The sequence below is a fragment of the Monodelphis domestica genome, chromosome 3, assembly GCF_027887165.1.
Source record: "Monodelphis domestica isolate mMonDom1 chromosome 3, mMonDom1.pri, whole genome shotgun sequence".
Classification (NCBI taxonomy): Eukaryota; Metazoa; Chordata; class Mammalia; order Didelphimorphia; family Didelphidae; genus Monodelphis; species Monodelphis domestica.
The window spans coordinates 13,095,735-13,107,011 of NC_077229.1; positions in this window are offsets into that span (position 1 = coordinate 13,095,735).

The following is an 11,277-nucleotide window of genomic DNA, read 5'->3' on the forward strand; positions in this document are numbered from 1 at the left end:
TTCCCTTTAAGAAACAAGTATTATTATACCCAATTATGTATATAACTACTTGCTTCCTTGATCCAAATAATATCAGTGAGGTACTGTTGCATTCCCTCAAAATGTTATGCTGAAATATAAAACACCTTCCATATGTAGTTCTTTTATGTGTAATAATTTATTCCGTTCTTTCTCTACCTTCTCCCTTTTCCTACTGAATTCATTTCTCTTATTCATTAATTTTTTCATCATTCAAACTTAATTAACACATTCCCACATCTTCCGTCTATAGAGAATCCTGCCACTGCACTATATCACTGTCCCTTTGAGGACTGAGAGGGATAAATAGAGAGATTTTCTGTATTTATAACTGTATTTGTTCTGTATTTCTATTCTGTATTTGTGAAATAGACTAAAATTCACATCATCTTTTCTGTCAACAAAAAAGGCCCATTTCCTAATTCACGTTTTGCTTCAGTTCTCTCAGTATCACCATGGAACAAGCTGATTCCTGTTTCTTTCTCTTCCAGATCAGCTATGGCCCATTTGATGCAATTCTTAGTGACAAGATCCAGTTTCCTTCCCTCTATCAGATGGCCCCCAAAGACACTTCTCTCCACCAAGGTGTTGTCCATTTAATGGTATATTTTGAATGGAACTGGATAGGACTGGTTGTCTCAGATGATATGAGAGGGGAAAAATTCCTCTGGGAAATAAGGGGGGAAATGGTAAAGAAAGGTGTTTGTGTGTCCTTTACAGAAAAAATCCCTGTCAGTGAAAGAACCCAAATGGAATCACATAAGACCTTCATGCCCAGGATCATGACATCATCAGGCAAAGTGATTGTCGTCCATGGTGACACGGATTCATTAATGATTTTGAGACATTCACAAGTTCCTATATTCCAAATAGAGAAGGTGTGGATTGCCACGTCTCACTGGGACATTACTATGAGGCCCCTCTATAGTCAAGGTTTTGCTTTCCATGGGGCTCTCACATTTTCATACCTGACAAGAGAAATTCCTGGATTCAAGACTTTTCTTAAGACAGTTACACCTACAAAATATCCACATGATGCTTTACTGAGGGGATTCTAGCTCTCTGCTTTTAGGTGCCCAAATCAACCAGAATACCTAGAACAAGAATTATGTTCACCCAATGCTTCCTTGGACACTTTACCATTGGGCTCTTTTGATATGACTATGTCAGGCTTTAGCTACACCATCTACAATACTGTCTATGCTGTGGCTTGGGCTATCCATGAAATATCTAGAAGAAAATCAGAGAAAAGATCAATGGTAAATGAAGAATATTTAGTACCTTATTCATGGCAGGTAATATCAAATGGGTGGCCACTTCTTAGTTATGATGTATTGGCAATATATTTTGGTTATTAATTCTACACAATGGATAATGAACTCCCTCGCAAATCCCTAATTCTCTGATTACATTCTCCTCACAGATTGTATTGTTAATTCCCAGCACTTGTGAGTTGTCATTTGGAGAATTGCTGTTTATTTCATAGAGACTTGGAGCTGCAAATGACCTCTGGTTCCATCAAGTAGTCATTCATGTGACCTGGACTGGAACTGCTTTCACAACAATTTTGTCCATTGACATCTAGTCAGGGAATAATCTATCATCTCTCAATATACTTTATTCCATTTTGTGGCAGCTATAATTGTTGAAATAGTATTTCTCATTAGCTTGTGTGGTTTTGATTTGGATATAAAATGTCCTACTGTGGCTAACAACTAAATAATGGTCAGTTGTCCGGACGTCTCTTCCTGCTAGTGAATAATTTTCTCATTAATTCTCATTCGGAGCTCTAAAGCAATCGTGAGTAGGTTGGGATCCATACTTATAAATCTTTACTAATGCACATGTTCTCATGAATCAATCAATTAACTCTGCACCTCCATCTGAGTTTATATACGAACTTGAGATACTTATTTTCCTATAGGTTTTTAATCCTCTCTTTCATCACGTCCTGGGTTAGACAAACCTGGATCTTATTAACTATACATCAATACATTATATTAAGAGTGTAACAAAAATTATGCAGAGAAATATTTTAATCACATATGTCTGATGAAAAAAAAGATTCAGGTTAAAATCTCCTCTAGCCATTAATGGAAGCTTTTGATTTTTTAACCACTTATGGAAACAAACATTCCCACCAGTCCCCTATCTCCAGATATCAGGCTCAAAAATTCTCCTTGGTATGTCTCTACACCAGAGGTAAATTTGGTTATCTCAAAATTCTCCTGAGATTTTTAATGAGAATTAACTGATCCAGTCTTTCAGGAAAGAAGTAGCATTGGTCCTTTCTGTGACTCTCACAGGTTGTTTTAGTTTAAATCTTTTTTCTTTATGTTAACTAAACTGATTCTATGATTTCATTCCCTTTTAAAATTCAGTAACAAAATCCTTGGTCTCTGTGGGAGGGGCAATAGAGAAATAAAAATTTTTAAAAAACTGAATTCTGTTCTTATTATTCATTTTATACTTGAAACTCCCCCTCAATAAAACAAGGGGTGAGCATGTAATGATCACTCATAGGCTTGATCCCAATTCTGATCACCATGGAAGCTTGAACCAATTCCGTTTCTCTGATGTTGGCTACTTGCCATGAAACACCCTGGTGATTTTCTGCTGTCATAAATTCACCATTTTTTCACAGAATTAGCTCAGACCACCCAGTCACCTTTAAGAGTTCTGCAGATCAGAAGTCCTGGACTTAATGATCCACCACCGTCAGCCTTCCTAACAGCAGAAACTATAGGCATATGCCATAGTGCCCAGTAGTCGCTTCTCTTTCCCTTTTAGCCATTGCTGCTAGTTCAGTCTTCTGGACCAATTGGACATAAAAAAATTATGGTTCCATATGACCTCCATTCAGCTCTAGAAAGACCAATGGTGGCTTTCCTAATACTTTCCTTTTCTAGGATAAACATCTCTTGTTCATAAAATTATCCATTAATTCGGCAGTTATTATGCACTTACACTGTGCTTACATCCTGTGGATATGAAAAGAGGCAAAAAAAACAGTGTACAACCTAAAGAAGGTCACAATCTAATGGGAGAGACTAAAATAAAATAAATAATATAAAAATTAATTTTAAAACATAGGAAAGAATTAACAGACAGAGAGAACACTAGAATTAAGAGAGGGTTGAAAAGTTGCCTCTACAAGATGAGATTTTAGGCAAAAGTTAAAGAAAGCCAAGGAATCTAGTCAGTGCGGATGAGGTAGGAGAGCAAATTTCAAAGATGTCACAAAAAGTGAGAAAAGAGGCAAAGAGATACGCAAGGCATCAAGGCTGAAAATTAAATTAGACATCTTGGAGATGTAAGACTACAGAACTCCAAAAGGCCACAAAACAAACTCAGTATCTCGCAAATAACTCATAGATTATACTTCAATGGGAGCCCATTGCTGAGGTACTACCCAGTAATTGGGATTCCTCTTCCCTTTCAGCTTCACTCTTTCCTAAAGAAAACCCAATTTACCAACAATGCTGGTGACCAGGTGTTTGTGGATGAGAGAAGAAGATCTGAGGCTCAGTATGCCATTATGAACTATGTGTTCTTTCCGAATGAGACTGACGCTCTGGTGAAAGTGGGGCAGTTTGTCCCCAAAGCTCAATTTGGTCAAGATTTCACAATCTGGGAAGATGCCATAGTGTGGGGCTGGTGGGGCTCAAAGGTCAGAAACATTTTAAATGTTAGATTGATACTTCTAATCACAAGAACATTTCTGGCACTATTTGATTGCTCCTTATTGCTTGTATTTACAAATAGTAGAAAACCAATGATTACATTAAAATTATAGACCAAGATAATGAAGCGATCTCAAAGACCATCTAAGTCTGTTGTCTTCCTCGTTGTACTTGAGGAAACTCATGCTCAGGAAAGGTAAGTGTTTTTTTTCAAAATGATGCAGACAACAAGCACACTTGTTGGAGGAATATTTTCTTGTTGTTGTCATTAAGTCATGTCCAACTAAGAAAATGGAGTGGTTTGCTCTTTCTTCCTCCAGTGTGTCCCCATTTTATATACGAGAAACTGTGGGAAATTTTGGTTAAGTGACTTCCACAAGGTAACATAGCTAGTAAGTATCTGAAGCCCAATTTGAAAGCAGATATTCCTAACCCCAGGCCTATTTCTCTATCCATTGCATCCCCAATGTCTAACCCTTACTGCTCTTCTACCTTGGAAGCAATACAGAGTACTGATTCCAGGTCAAAAGATAAGGGTTTTGGGGGCAGCTGGGTGGCTCAGTGGATTGAGAGCCAGGCCTAGAGATGGGAGGTCCTAGGTTCAAATCTGGCCTCAGACACTTCCCAGCTGTGTGACCCTGGGCAAGTCCCTTGACCCCCATTGCCTAGCCCTTACCATTCTTCTGCCTTGGAGCCAATACACAGTATTGACTCCAAGACGGAAGGAAGGTAAGGGTTTAAAAAAAAAAAAGATAAGGTTTTTTTTTTCTTTTTAAGAATGCATGTTATTGACTGGTGTGAAAATGAGATTAATTCCACCCTACTTATTCTTTAGATTTTTAGTCACCAGGAATGTATACTCCCCCACTTAAGGATTAAGTGTGGAGGGGGGAAGGTCTATGACCCACATGTACTAGCAAGTGACAAATCAAAAACAACTGGATGATGCCTGGGCAGTTCAAAAGCCAAATTTAAGACACCATTGGTACATGTAAAGGTGGAAGGAAGGCACAGGAAGTGACACAAAGAACTGCTTTTAAATTTGTTGGTCACTTCCTGTGAGGGCATTTTCACCTTGGAACTTGGCATTGGAGGAGCTCAGGTTGAGATCTCAGACTGCTTCCCTTTGGATGGACATGTGGTGAGTGAAAAGGCTGACTCCCTTTCCTTGGATTTTCTGGAGGAACTAGCCTCTGGAGAAGCCCCTATCTTGGAGGAGGGTGGAGGCTTTGTTAAATTAATTCTGGGCTCCCCCTTCTGGGGCCTCTGAATTCCTGCCTGGTTCAGACCAGGCCAGAGCAGCTACCCCCCCCCCCTCTCTTTCTCTCTCTCTCTCTCTCCCTTTCAATTCCTTACTTTCTTCACTCTACTTGTAAATAAACAACCATAAAAGCCATTCTGACAAGTAATTTATTGGAATTTAGTAATTAAATTCCTGGCAAGCAAACTCTCAAATATTCAGTCCAACCATAATTTTTACCTTTACCACTGGAAAATGAAAAGAAAAGGGAAAATATTTCAGGAATAATGATGCTTGGATTCTCTCTTTGATCATGGCATCTCAGTAGTCCAAACATTATTTTTATTACCTCAATATATTTTAGATGCCACTTATTTTTACAAAAGAAAATACTTTTTGTCTTATTTTATGTCTTTTGAATTTATTTTAATATTTCTTATTGTCTTTCAAAGTCAATAGCTTCTGTTTAGTCTAAGGTTATTTTCAGAATTTCTGTCATGGGCAAAATTATGTACCTCTTCTTCAATCTGTTTAATTGCTATGCAATTCACTCCTTAAAATCTGTCACTTCTTTTCCAGTTTTTCCTCTACAACATGAATTTCATTGAATAAAGCATTTTAGTTATTTACAAAATTCTTGCTTCATTGCTTTCAAGAATTCTATTTGAGCTTACAGCAAATCTGTATTTTTCTTTGAGGTTTTTTGTGATATTTTATAGTTTTCTTCTGGGTTGTATCTTCAACATCCTCATTATTCTAATGACTTTTTATTTTGGTGTTCTTTTCTTTGTTTGATCATTCATTTGGTCCACTTATTAACTTCGGATTTTCCTCATATTCACATCAGCTCTAGACACTTCTGAAGGGAAGGTTTAGAATAGTCATCTTTCTTTTTCTGGGGAGTATTGCTTTGGTGTTTTTCCAAGATGTCGGGATAATTTAGGTGAGGATATAAGATTTCAGTGTTTTCAAAATGGTCTGATTCTGGATAAAGGCAGTTTGCTTATACTCTCCCATCCTCCCAACATTGCTCTGAACTCTCCTACTTTTTGACCTGACTTTGGATTTAAGCAACAGTAGAATGATTCAGATGCTGTCAACCATTTGGGGAGCTTTGCTGATTCAAAATGACAGAATTGCAGCTTCTGTTGGGTAAAGGAATCCTGCCCTGCTTATTACTGGGTAGACCTCAGAATGGGATGGAAACAGATGCTGAGCCCCTGCTCTGCACTCAAGATGTGAGCCACAGTGTTATCATTTTTCACCAAAAGTACTCCTTTCATAGACCAACATAGAGAGCCTAAAACCAATACTTATCTCATCAAGTCATCCATGTGTACACGTTCCCTTTTCTCCTTGCACCCTGGATCTGTGATTCAAAATATGTTAATGGTCTTGGTAGGGATATAGGACCTGCTCATTCCCTGCTGTATACTCTCATATGGTATGACCTAAACCAGACATACCCCTTTCCTAGTTTCTATACTCCCTTCTGTCAATTTCTTTTTTTCCTATAAGATATCTATCACACAAAATGTCTAATATAAAAAATATTTTGCATGAACAAAGATATATGAAAGGGAAATACAAGGGAAGAGGCATTTATCATGCACCTAATGTGTTCCAAGTGGTTTTATGAATATGATTTTATCCTTTCAACAATCCTTTGAGGTATTGTTATTAATCCCATTTGAACATTTAATAAACTATGAAAGACAAAGGTAAATTGATTTTTCCTGGGCCACACAGCAAGTATTTGTCAGATCTTCTTGACTCCAAGCTTAATAGTCTATCTATATGTTTATGGGGTGGCTGTCAAGTAGAGTTATATAAATAAGATTCCTTTTTCTGCCGCACACATCAGCAGCTCTCAGTTAAAGATGCATATTTCACTCTCCTGTCATTCTCTTAGGTTCCCAGTGCTGTGTGTAGTGAAAGTTGTCTTCCTGGATTTAGGAAGAGTCCTTTGGAGGGGCAGCCTAACTGCTGCTTTGACTGCTCTCCATGCCCAGAAGGAGAAATTTCCAGTCAGAAGGGTAAGTTATAGAAAATAAGGAATGTTATTTTTGCAGTCACCTACAACCTCCAGGAACATCACTGTCAGAGGAGGAGAGCACATGAGGCCAAAGAAAAGCCAAGAAATATCCTGAAATAAGTAATCATAGAAAAGGTTCTTTGACCTTATGACATGATGAGAAGTATCTATGGGGATAACATCATTTAATGGCTTATTTCTTTGATGAACTAAAATTTACCCTTATTCTTGCACAGGATATACTGGTTAGTGACTAAAGCTTATGTATATATGTATGTTGAAATTTATGTCTGTGTATGTTTGTGTGTGTGTGTGTGTGTGTGTGTGTGTGTGTGTGTGTGTGTTCGATACTAAAGTGGAAGCCATGGAGAGGTCATACCAGAAAGCAGAGTTCAAGTCCAGCAGGAAATCAAAGGTGCTGATTGAAATGAAGCAGTCTCAGTGTCTCAAAATATACAGTGTTCTTTAGGTTGGGTTATTTAAGGTGAGATGTTTAGTCTAAGATCAATGGCAAAGGCAATTAAAAGAAGTTGATTTCATGTTCAAATCCAGAGGGGAATGGGATGTTCTCTTGATACTTTGCTGCTCTCCATCATTAGAACACCTGGGACTGTGGTATAGTCCAAGAGTGCCTGGAAGAGCAGATTTGTGCTGAAGATATGACATTTTATGGGATTTGAATGTTAGAATAAGGAAGCTAATATCAGGCACCTGAAGCCTGATAGCTACAAAAATTAGGAAAGGGAAAGAAAACAATTAAGTCCACCCTGAAGTCTTTTTGACACTGAAATAAGGAACATAACCTGGAAGTTTTTCTTAATTACAGCTACACTGATCAAGGTGTTTTTTTATTCCCTCTCCCTTCTCCTTCTCTCTGTTTTTTCTCTCATTCTGTTTATGTCTCTAACATTTTATCCATCTCTGACTCTTTCCCTCTATCTCTCTGCCTCCATTGCTTTGCCCCTAGTTCTCTCCATCTCTGTCTTCATCTCTTACTCCTCTTCTTTGTCTCACTATGTCTCTTCCCCACTCTCAGTCTCTGCAATTGCCAGGAATGATCCACTTCCAAACTGAATTCTTCTGAACTTTGTATGTGGCTTTAACTGTGCTTCTTTAAAAACGGGTATGTCCATCCAAAAATGAAAATCTATGCCAGGACAAGGAAAAAACAACACTTTCTCTCTGGGACTACTATTCTAAGAATTCATCTAGTTAGATTTTAGAACTTCTCAACTTCTGCCCACAGAGGGAAAAGTCTAAATACTGATATATTTCTGGAGAAAGGGAGAATTTGGTAAGAGGTACTCAACAATGGAAACACATTGGTCCTGCCATTGAAGAAAAAGTATGTATTGTAATTCCACTCTACTGATTATTGAATAACTTCCCAAAGCAAGTCATTCATGCTCTCTAAAAATACTTATTGATTTCACTGGGAGAACTAGTGCCTCTGCTGAATTACAGAGGTATTCCCCTGAGTTAGTCAGATCCTTCAGGTAGAATTCTTGGTGGACCACGTTATACTGTTTGCATATTTCTCTTGGAGCTTTACGAATATTTCTATAATAAATCTATAGTCCATCAGAAGGTTTTGGCTTTGCGCTCTTTCCATTGCTCTAATTTGTGGATCTGGTTTCAGAGGATCATCTACACATGACTGAACCAGTGTTGAAACCAAGCAGGGTCTTCAGAGATCATCTTTTCAATACATTTTATGTCAAACATGAAATCCAGAGAATTAAATAATTCTGTGAGGTTACCATTGAGCCATCCAAAGACCCATTGCTCCTGACTAACAGTCCAATATTCAACTCATGTCTCACATTTGATCCAGAGTGACGCAGAAAATTCAGACATGCTAGAGAATGCTAAAAGCAGCAGGCATTTAACTTTATGAATTATTTTAGACAATATAAAAAAGGTAATGATAAGGATAGAGGTTGAGATTAGAAGGACCTGTGACATCACTGCTAAAGGGAATTCTCCAATTAGGAACTGCTTCTTACTTTGCAGGTCAGCACTATAAAGGTTCGATTTAATGGTAGGGTGCAGTTTATTTACCAAAATAGAGGGGAAACAATAAAATAGAGAAATGTGAAAGAGGTTAGAGAAAATACCTATACTTGTACACAGCCAGGAGGGCTAGTAGTGAGTAATCATGTGGCCTCCTCCAAGATGGAAGCTGGTCTCTTAGGAAATTGGAAAGGGAGTCAGCCTTTTCACTCACCCAACCAAGTAGTGTACTAGTGAGGAATCAAAGGAACCAAAGTTTTGACAGGTACTTGAGAGAGAGGGAACAGATAAAGAGTAATACCAATTCTCCCTCCCCCCAGGCAGAGCTATTTGAACAATAGAGTCAGATCTGACTAGAGCTTTCAGTCTCTTTCTTCTTTAGTTGATGGTATTTGTAATCCCTTTCTAGTTCATTTAAGATGTCTGAGTCCTCAGTAAAATAAATTAGCTATTCGCTGGGTAAGGGGTTATGGTATGAATTAGGAAAGAGGAAACAGGGAGTCCCTGAGTTATCTCCCTCCTATAGATGTCTTCAGGGGTTTGAGGCACAAGTCTAGGGACTAAGTCCCAGACTATCTTAATGTCTTTATAGAGTCAAGATTATGGTATTTCTTGTCTCAAAGATATAGCTTGAATGAGTCTTCTTAAGAACAGACTATTTCCTTCACCAAAGGGAAAAAAGTCTCTATACCACTACTGTAACACAGATAAATGGTCTGGATCTTTTCCTGCTCATCAAGGGATTTTGTAAATTGGTAGCTAAGTAGTCTCAATGAAGATTTTGCTTCTTTCCTCTTCAAGTCAAAGAGGAAAGACCAGCAGCCCCCAACTGCTCTTTCCTTTTCTTAACTGGAATGTTCCATTCCAATCCCCCCAATTGGCAATCAGTGTTTCATCTCATTTCTTCATGAGATAACCTTGCAAAATACAGTTATTGCATTCATTTTAGCATTCACCTCTTCCACAGTAGCCCAGCAGTCAGAGTCTAAGTTGAAGTCAGGATCCACTCTGCAGTCTCCAATGAGGTTCCTTGATGACTATCTCCAGGAGACACTCTCCACAAGATTCAACTTCACCAGACTGCCAGCCCAAAGATTTTTGTGGCTTTTGTGGTGGTTTCTATTCCCACCCCTCTTCACAGGGACCAATCAAAGTGTCCAAAATTGTTAAACCTATTGTCCTCTGAAGGTAGCAACTCTCCTAGGATTCACACCTTTGGAACCATACCTTTCTGAATGTGTGAACACTTAAAAGAATTCACAAGTTTCTGGATATTTGAGTTAGAAAAAAGGGTGGAGCTCTCCCAATATCTTGCTGGCTTCTCACCTAGCACTAGGCAGGGTGTGAATTCACTAAGTGGTTTTTGAGCTCCTCCACCTAGTTTAAGCTTGTGTTGATTCAATCAAAAGGAAGACAAAAGAGAATTAATCCTGTCTTCAAAATCTAGTGAGGTACTTAAGTTGGTGTTAACCAAAGCTTAAACTCCAACTAAGAAAAAGAACAAAGGATTCCCTTTTCATGAGTGCAAACTCAGAATAGAAAAGAGAACCAAGAATTTCCTTTCACAGCACCTAAAGTAAACCTTATTGTCTTATACTATTCTAGAACATTGAGGAGTTGGTTGACTACTATAGAATTACAAGAATGTATGTTTCAGAGAGAGGAATGGAAGACAGGTCTTTTTTTGCCAACCATCAACTACATCACATTGAATATGGAGTGACATCAGAAAATGAATAAACTCAGGAATCAAAGAATGGGACAAAATTAGGATGAGTAAATATACACTTGGATGACAATACCTAGGGAGTCAATATATCATGGCATCTGGGAAAAGACTAGATATTATGACTCACCCATTGGTATTACATTTGAGTCTTGCTTTAGACTCTTTTCAAGGCAAGATAGAATGGAAAAGAGGAAAGTAGAGGAAAGATTGGTTCTATGACTAGTTCCTAGAATGTAGACAAATTCTAGGTCCTACCATTATCTGTTCTCCTGCTTTGCTATGAGAACACATGTTTCTCCTCCCTGGAATCAGAGATATTTACTAATTTAGTGATGATGATAATGATGATGATTATTGTTATTATTGGATTTAGCATTTATATAGTGTGCTTTTATTTTGTGCTTTATCTACACTATTTTACTTAAACCTCACCACAATGACATGAGGTATTATTATCCCTATTTCACTGGTATGAAAACTAAGACAAAGATGTGACTTGCCCATAGTCACATAACTAGTACATGTCTAAAGCAGTGTTTGAACTTAGGCATTCCTGACT